General features: G+C 41.1%; 1 long non-coding RNA gene across 1 annotated transcript in view; it reads left to right on the top strand.

Moving 5' to 3' along the window:
* Nucleotides 1-301: 301 nt before the first annotated feature.
* The window catches only part of LOC121069485, a 125,560-nt gene continuing 116,522 nt past the window's right edge, over nucleotides 302-9,339 (top strand). The window contains exon 1 of the long non-coding RNA XR_005819453.1: nucleotides 302-419. This is a non-coding gene — a long non-coding RNA (uncharacterized LOC121069485). The remainder of the gene's footprint in view (nucleotides 420-9,339) is intronic.

Below are 9,339 nucleotides of genomic sequence, written 5' to 3'. Positions count from 1 at the left end.
TCTTCATTGGTTCTTGAGGCTGAGTGAAGAGGAGCCAGACAACATAAAGGGCAGGCAATCAAAGCAATTGACTCTCAGATCCTTGCAGATGGGCCTTCTGATGAAATGACTAACAACTGTTGCCAGATCAGCAAGTAGCAACCACAAGGCACCTGTATTTATTTAACTTTCATTCTGTCAGATAACTTGTCTTTATGCTCTTGTAGTTTTAACTATGGATTATAAGTCACGAGGCTTCCTTCTGATCTCCCTAACAGAAGTGTAAAAGGAGTCGCCTGAGAGTGAATGTCGATGAGGTTCTTCTACTATAAGAGCAGCGTATGCAAAGGCAGGATCAGGCTGAGGTGTATGGGAAGAGTTCATTGTTGAGTTTGCTTGGAACATCTTTACTGTCAGCCTACAGGGTGAAATTTTTGAGGGTACATACTAGAGGGACGACAGGTTTTTAGCAGCAGCTTTTGGTTGTTATTATAAAAAAAAGTCAATGACTGAACTTTCCTTTTCTGAACGGCTACACATCTTATGAATCTAACTGTGAAATACCAAAGTGATAATATCTGCAGCCATGGCCCCTCAGCTGCTTCGGCCTGTCCTTGATGAGCCTCTAGATGAGGGGCAGCCAGCTTTCCTGACCTTACAGGCAGCCTGCCAAAGTCAAGATGTTGCCAGATGCCTCAAGCTACAAACCGCACACCTCAGTGTGTTTCTCTGTTTCTTCCAGGAACAGCTTGCAGGTGGTGTTGCCAGCAGATCCACAGGAGCTTCCTTGCTCTGTCCATAATGGAAAGGAACAAAGCTGTGTATGCATCCATGTCCCAGGATGACCTAGTGGCACTGGCTTAAGTAGCTCCTGCTGTCCTGCTTCCTTGCACGGATTCTGATTGCCCAGTAGCCCCTGTGCCAGCCTGGCCTTGCTGCCAGATGCCTCAGTGTTGCCCTGGCACGTGAAGTACACTTCATGCTCACAGGCTATGTGAGACCCACCTTATTCTTGCCCATTCCCTTGGCTTCCTTGAAGGCAAATATCCAAAGAGTGCAGTGCTGAATATTGGCTTCTGTTGGAACAAGCTAGAAAGTGCCCTGAGATTCTGCTTGCTTCTGGTTTTGGGTGCTGTGAAGGGGCCGAAGGTGGTACTTGACTGTTCCTGAAAAGCAGTCAGCTTCTCTGTTCCTGGAGTTAGATATCTGAACAACAGCAACTGCCAAATCTGTAATTATTTCTGTATGTATAATTCTATGGTTTTGTAGCTGATATTTCACCTGTGTGCTCTTGGTGACCAGTGACTTTTGTTCACCAATTACCATCCTCCTCACACTCATGATACGGCTTGTTGACTCAGGGTAAAGTAACAAGGTGAACCTGTGCAAGTATTAGAAGCAACATTGCTACACTGCCATGAGACTTGGCCCATGTTTATTAGCAGTCTGTGTCACTGTGCCAATAGCTTCATGATTTAGGAATATAATTCTATGTCATAAGGAGCAAATGCATTCTCTTTCTGGGAATGGATACCTGGTTAGGACTAAGTGTTCGATGAACTTGGTCTTCCTTTGCTTTGTGTACCAGCAAAATAAGCTCATGATCTGATGGTTTAAAAAGGCCTTTATGTGATTTTTGCTGAGGGTATTTTTCTTTGGTCATTTCTATCTAGCTTTCTTATGATTCCAAATATGATGAAAAGGATGATTTGGAAAAGGATGATTTGGGTATTTCAATCCAATGAAGTTAGATCAGATTAAACAAGGGCAAGTGTGGTAAACATAGCACTTGAAGGCTAAACAGGTATTTGCTCCTGAGAAATGCTCTTAGAGAGGGACTTGAATTTCAGATTGATCTCAAGTTTTCAGTGTCAGGATTATTTAAATACTTAGCTCTACCTTGTTGCCTAACTTTAGCCCATAGAGTGTCATCTCTCTTCAAGTTAAGTAAAACTTAGTCTTGCAAGGAAATCTGCTGAAAGAAGTGAAATAGGCCACTGTAGCCTATAGTGCATCACCAAAAGAAGAATGGTCCTGTCCTTCTCCAGTTCTCAAGTTAATGGCCTGGCTTCTCTGTGGCTTCCTTTTCCAGAGTCATCTCCTTCAGGGATTGTCTCAAATTTCAGTTTATATTAACATGGGAGCACTAACCAGTGCTATATTTTTCAGACTTGTGATCGTGAAATGAAAATACTGTTTTTGCTCACAGACTAGAACTAAGTTTAACTGTGAATTTCCTGGCCTTTGTGGATTTTAAAAATCAAATTTACCTTTGCATTAACATCACAACTTAAAATCAAATTTCCTTGTTTGTTTTTAAGATAAGGAGAAAATCGGGAACAGGATTTTCTTTCACCAAGAAAACACGGTGAGGCCAGTTATGATTGGATTTTACTAAAACAAGCAAATAAACAAATTGGCCACACTTGCTGATTGTAAATGAATCGACAGTCTCAGTCAGGAATAATACCTTTTTTCCTCTTACAGAAGAAAATAGCTGCTGTATGCTTCTGTGCAGAGACTTTATTAATATTACCATTATCACAACACTTTCTAGAAACATTTGCTGTCAACAAAGTTATATAAGGGTGTACCAACCTGGCCAGTAACTCCAAACAGACTTTCTTTCCCAGTAAATGTTAGATAAAACCTTCAGCTAGGACATAGGGGCTGAAAATGAGACTACCTCCTAGTTCCATAGCTTCTTTTTAATAGATAAATTAATTTCTTCTGGAAATAAGCATTCTGTACGTTATGAGGCAAGGTTGGATGAAGCCTCTTTCATTATCCTGTTTGCTCATGATGCTTTAATCAGTGATAGTGATCAAGAGTCAAAAGTGAATATACACATCCCAGTGTTTGGATCGTTCTGTGCCCTCTTCTGAGCACGTCAGCAAAGAATGGGTGAAGGGCTGGCTTTGGGAGAGCACGGCTGCTGTAGTAAATGTTTTTTTTTTTTTTTTTTTTTTTTTTTTTAGTTGTGGCTTACATGGGATTTGCTACTGTTCTGTGAAGAGCTGGTTTGTCCAGCTTGAGATAAAATGTGGTATTTGCTTATCACAAAAAAATGCGTGAAGGAGGTTGACAAAGTTCTTTTTTCCTGTGCAGTTCCTATACTTGACCAAAAGATTTTGAGATGGAGAATGAGGATATGTGGTTTCCTTAACTGTATCTGAGAGGAGATGGATTTGCCAGACAACTGTGCCAGTATGTTTATCGCTATAAAGGAGCATTTGGGACATCCTGTTTTGTGTGTATGAGTGTGACAGTCATCCTGACGCTCTTCGTCATCGCAAATCGCAATAACCCCGACTGGGATCAGAGCACTTACTGCCCCATTTATAGCTAAGGTGTTGAAACCCCTTCTGCAACAGTTTCCCCAGCCTGGCAGCCGGGGCATTGTGGCTGATTCAGCAGTGCTCCTCTGACAGCACCGCACACGGCTGCACCCAAAGCCACGGCAAAGCTCTTGCTCCTAGCATGGTGGGCAGGGAAAGGGCACAGGAACAGGAGGGCTAAATATGAACAACATAAGCACCAGTGACAGCATTCCAGTTTATCTTCAGTGCTGTTGCTTGATGGGTTGCATGGAGTAACGTGAACTTCATTGCCCTGCTCTTACTGCTGATTACATGGCGGTGTTTCCTTTACTTTGCCATTAGCTAATTCTACCTCAGCCTGCCTGTTAGCAAAATAATTTGCTGCACCTGCTTCCACTTTCCATGTCATGGACAGTCGCTGGTTTTACAGAATGCTTTCTGTTTGCCAAGCTGTTCTGCCTGCCTGGAAATGTTTTGCCTGCTCAAATTTTTCAGGCTCATACCTTAAGGACTTGTTACTAGGTAACAGAGTTCCATTTGCCAATTGCCCACTATTTCCTTCTCACCGTATTACAGGCCTGATTATTAACATTTAGTTCAGAGAAATTGCTGTCATTATGTGAAGTAACTTCCTTTAGAGGTTACTCATTAACCTTAGGTATTTTACTGTGCGATTATAATTGCTAAATGCCATAGGCATGGAAAACCTTTGAACTCCTCAAAGTATTAGTGTATGGGAGAAAGGGGATCAGCTGTGACTTTTACATGTTCCCCCCTCCTTCGCCCCACCCTGCTTATTTTTCCTTCTGACCGTGTTCTTGTTCCATTCCTCTGTGTGCTTCAAACCGTGAAGAGCCTGCTCTTCTGCTAGAGAAGAAAGAAATGTTTCCTTCCAAAAGGGAATTGGTCTGTCCTGTTCTCCTTTATGGTTATGATACAGTTCTAGCAAGCTCAGTGAAGTTATGGTACTTGTAATCTGCTTACTAGGGCAAGGTAGAACAGAATTTGGTCCCTTGACCTTGCATGAAAAGTGACATAACTGGGAAGCCAGCTGCCTGGTGTGGCATGGGCTATGTTGTTACCATGTGCAGTCTTCCAGTATTTAGGATGGCTCTTCCATATGTGTTCTGGGGAGATCGTCAGTCAACTCTACTGACAAATATTGTCTGAAAACTTCCATTCGCTGAATACAAAACCACCATTCCACTTGTTTTTCCATCCATTCTCTCTGCAAGCAGAATGAGCTGTGTACTTCAGTGTTTGTCTCAGGGCAGCACGTGCTCTCTGGAAAGATCTTAAAAGTATTTGTCTTTCTCCCCCTAACCCACTCCTCCCTTCGAAGGGCTTCGACATTCCTGGTAACTTGATGCCTCTGGCAGGGTTGACCAAAGCTGCTGTAGCTGTAGAGTAAGGCTGTGTTGCTATGTGACTTCAGTGAGGAAATATATATCATATTCAGGAAATTAGGGGATAAGTGATATATATATATATTGTGCTGAAACAAAACAAAAAAGAAAAAGTACACAGGCAATAGGTACATTTTACATGGAGTCAGAACTAGTTTTGATGGTGGGAAATGAAATGTGGTGGTGGTAAGGATACCTTAGTCTTGTAAATTTTCCAAAATACAAAAAATGTTAGAATAATCACTACTCTAAATGCAAAAAGGTGGGGGAAAACTAAGGTGGCATTAAGAAATGAGTCCTTCCAAGTCTGAGCTGGGCAGGGGGAGACAATACAACAAAATCATAATGACTGAGCAACTTCTATCAAACCCTTGATTTAATATTGGCTACCCCCACTCCCCTCTGACCTTTTAATAACAGCATGAGTTTTTTTTAAAGGGGAAAAAGTAAGGAAAAAAGGGGAAAAGAATTATTTTCATTGCACGCATACAGTCTCCGTGATAGAAGTGACAGCTCGGTACCCTCATAACAGTGCTTGTAATAATGAAAAATGGTTAATGATACAGTTTCTGAAATTGGCCTAACTCCACCCAGCCTCCCCACCCCGGTAATTTTTCTTCTTTCATCCTTCAAAACAAACCTTCTTCCCAACTTCAGTGGATTTTCTCATTTGATGATGTGTCAGCTGTAACTTCAACTACTATGTGTTGCAATGAGCTAACCAGCAGAATTTGTGTTGACATCTAACATTACTCCCTGGGATAAATTCAGTGATTCGTGAAGTCCAATCAGTACAGAAGGTGGGTAATGCTTTAAAACTTTTTTTTCAGCAAAACTGTGCTTCACTGAATTTCTGTTTACTCCTACTTAACCTGCTTACCCACAGCTCCAGATCTGATCCATGAGATACATAATTCAGCACTGGGGGAATAACTCAGCTTTTGGTTTTTGCTTTATAGCTTTATTGTCAATAAACCTGTGCCACTTAGTGCAAACTGCTAATAAAGTTTAAAAACAAGCAAAGCCCAGACCAGCATTAACTACTTAGAGCCGTTCTTGGGAAAACACCACAAAGTAGAATTTGCTTGTATGTAATGGGAAAGTTGTCAGCCCAATTTTATGGATGACACAGCTCTCAGTGAAAGCCTATTAGATGCCATAACCACATAGCATATCAAAGATTTGGGATGGCACACAGGTACTAAAGCATGCTCCAAAATGTAGTTCCTTACTGTATGTGAAGCAAACGCATGCAGAAGAAACAGGGAAGCTGGGCTCTGGCATGGTTAACACCTGAGACGAGGTATGTTACTGCCAGCTGTGGCATGTTTCTTACATTCAAGACAGCCAGCAAATGCCTAAAATCATTGATTTATTTATAAAATGTCAAAACTTTTCCATCCTCTGCTGTATAAGCAGTACAAAATATTTAGCCTTATTTAGGTAATAGGACATCATTTTGCTTGAGATGATGTCAAGGAATAACGTTTAGTGTCATGGATTGGGGATCTAATGATGTCATTTTTGTACAGACATATCTATGGTAGTACAGACATTAATTTTTTTTTTTCCATGTGTTAACTATGGAAGTGAAGAAGAAATGCAGAATTAGTTTTAGAGCGAAATTAGATTTCAACTTAATACATAGTAAACTGCTTTCTCCCACTGAAGATGTGGCAGGTTTATGTTAAACAATGATTATAAGGTTTGCATAGAAGACAGTGCGACCAGGAAAACTACTCTTGTAGCAGCCTGCAGTATAATGTCACTGGAAAAAAAGAAAAAGAGGCTCAGAGCACGGCATAAATAGTGCTGTCCTTATGACATATAATAATGGGCTGAAACCGTCATGAGCACTCTGTTTTTGTAAGTGCCTTTGCATGTCTCATTGGGAACAGGATTTATTGATCTGGAGCCTCTACAGAAACATCTGTGAGGTTTAGTGTACTATTTTCTTATACAAATTTCTTCCTTTTGAGAATGAACTCCATACCAAGCTTCATAAAGCTCAATAAAACATTACTGATTGACCTCCAGAAAGGTTATATTTAAACTTACTGGAAAAAAGATCTTTTCTTGATAGCTGCTAAGATGTTCAGGCTTTTTTTTCTTTTGGTCATTCCTTTTCACCAGTCCTGATGTGGTCATGTTTTTTTCCCTTCAGCAGTAAAGAAAAATGGAACTTGTGTTCAGCAGCTGTGGACCTGACTGAGGGTACATTGCTCCCTAGGCTGGTGTCTGTAGGAGGAGTGACTAGATGAAACTTCAGGATGATTGTGGGGAGGGATATGTGTAGATATCCTTAAGGCGGGAGTTGGTGTCAGTTGTGAGGGGGGAGGCAAACCAAGGAAACACAAATGGAGAAACTAAATACCTGGCAAACGCTATGGTCCTTTTTCTTACTATGGTCCCTTTCTTGCCTTTTCTTCATTTTGAATCTCCAAAAGCAGTGAGCGGAGCAAGGTTTATTTTATTTCCTCTCATCCCCACCCAGACGGGGGAGAAGGGAAGAAGAGGAAATCCTGCTCTCTTAAAAAAAAAAATAAAAAAAAATTACACATAATGATTTGTAGGATCAAGAAACACGGTGAGGTATGAGCAGTAACATCTGATTTACTGGTTGTGACTACAACATGTGATAGCATTTTGCCTTTTATTTTGCCCCTTCATATGCAGAATTGGAATCTGTTGTTCCTGATTCAGTGTGTGGTGAGCTGTGTGCCTCTAGAAAATTGCAAATACTCTACCCACACCTCCATTCCCCTTGCTCTCTATTGCCCAATGTGGAAGTTGTGGATCTATGGGGATTTACCATTTCCTCCTAGGATCACCTGTGCTGTGGCTTAAAAAAAAGTTTGTTTCTTCAGCTGTCTAACTTTTGAGTTTATCTGACTCAGGTTGACCCCTTAGTTTTATAATGAGCTAGTTTATTTGCTTGTGCAAATTGGGTTTTCTTAGGCAGAAATATATCAGACTGTAAAGAGACCAATCTTTTGATCACTTCACCTCCGGAAAGGGGAAACCTACAATGCCTTTCTGCACTCACTCGGCACTCTCTTGGTTGTTAATAACATCAAGTTACCGTTCCTGAGCACTTTAGTGTAGCTTTTTTTTTTTTTTCATACAGAGTTATGGAAGTCTGATGTGTGGAAAAATGTTGTTTCTTCTGTCTGTGCTAGAAATATTGATAGAGTTTAGAGACTAATTACCTCTCTAATCACAGGAAATCCAGAGTCTTTGCTTAGTGACCAGTCTGGCTGTTTCTAATTCTTCTTCAAATATATCTTTAGGTCACACCTATAGTCCTGCATACAGGGAAGCACGAGGCCGAATCCTGGAAGAAAAGGAGGAGTAAACAGTTTGTGAAAATGGTGCCAGTTTTTCCTCGATGGGACTTAAACCTCTAATATAGCACAACAAAGCTGGGAGCGACGTGCCAAAACATCTTTTTAATAAACAACATAGGCAGTAGGAAATAATACTGGTCAGGGCTTGTTTTTCTGGCTCAGGGCCTCATTCCAACCTGTTGCAACCAGCTATTGAACGTCTATGGGGACACCCCCATACAAGAGGCCCCACGGAGGAAAGGAACTTTTACATTTCTGTTTGCCTGGGATCCTTGCCAGTGGCTAAGTTCAAAGTGCAGTTTCCAGTAATTTGCTGTTACTACTCCGCATGTTTGATAGGCCAGGACAGAAGCATGCAACCTGAAGTAATATTTCCTGATTTCTGACATTTCTCAAGATATGAATGGAGGTCGCCGAGGCACTAAAACTTGGAAGGGTTTTCCTGACTCCAGCACCTTTGACGCTTTCCTTTTCTCCTCTTGTGTAGCCCCCTTCCCTCCCCCATCTCCTTCCTTAGGTCACATCCCCTGCTGTTGTCAGTTCCGTATTTGGATGAAATTCATATTGATTGTTTCCCTGTGCAAACACTGTGTGGCTGCTGTTCTTATGCAACCAGAAAAATCCTATTGATTTACTGAGTGTGAGGGTTATTTAGATTGATATCATTCTGTAGTAGTGATAACACTTTCATCTCTCCTTAGAATGACAGTTAACCTTTTCATTTTGGGGGGAGAGGGTGTAAATGAATTTCTTCTGCCCTGTAAAATGCAGGAAGAAGGGGGTTAGGCACAGGGAGAAGCCAGTGGAATAGCTACTGTTCTCTCTAACATGTAGTTGTAGGCCATGTGTATGCCGTTGTGATTATAGAAGAAGCATCCTCTATAATTAAGATTATATAAGCAATCCTATTGTAACTCTGTTTTCAGCTTTCTAAAACTTGCCTCTTTTGGGCTGATATTTTCCTGGCTTGTTCTCTGCCATGTGACAGTTCATAGCATGTTTTTTTTTTTTTTTTTTTTTTTTAACTTTTTTCTTCCCCTCCCCAAACAGGGATGCAAATGCCTGGGGGGGGCTACCTCTTGAAAATTTTGAAAAATAGATACAGAGTCAAAGTGAGTTTTAGGCAGAAAGTTGCCTGGATGTAACTGTCAAAGAGGGAAAAGTCTTTCAGCGACCACTATTTTTATTGCTGAAGAATCTGTGCAAAAAGTAAAGCACATGCGCAATGTAAGGGTAGAGCTGAGGTTGTGAAGGCAGTCTAGTTCCTTATTTTCTTGGTCCTCTCCC

This window comes from Cygnus olor, chromosome 4 (genome assembly GCF_009769625.2).
Source record: "Cygnus olor isolate bCygOlo1 chromosome 4, bCygOlo1.pri.v2, whole genome shotgun sequence".
NCBI lineage: Eukaryota > Metazoa > Chordata > Aves > Anseriformes > Anatidae > Cygnus > Cygnus olor.
This window is presented reverse-complemented; position numbering and strand designations above follow the sequence as displayed.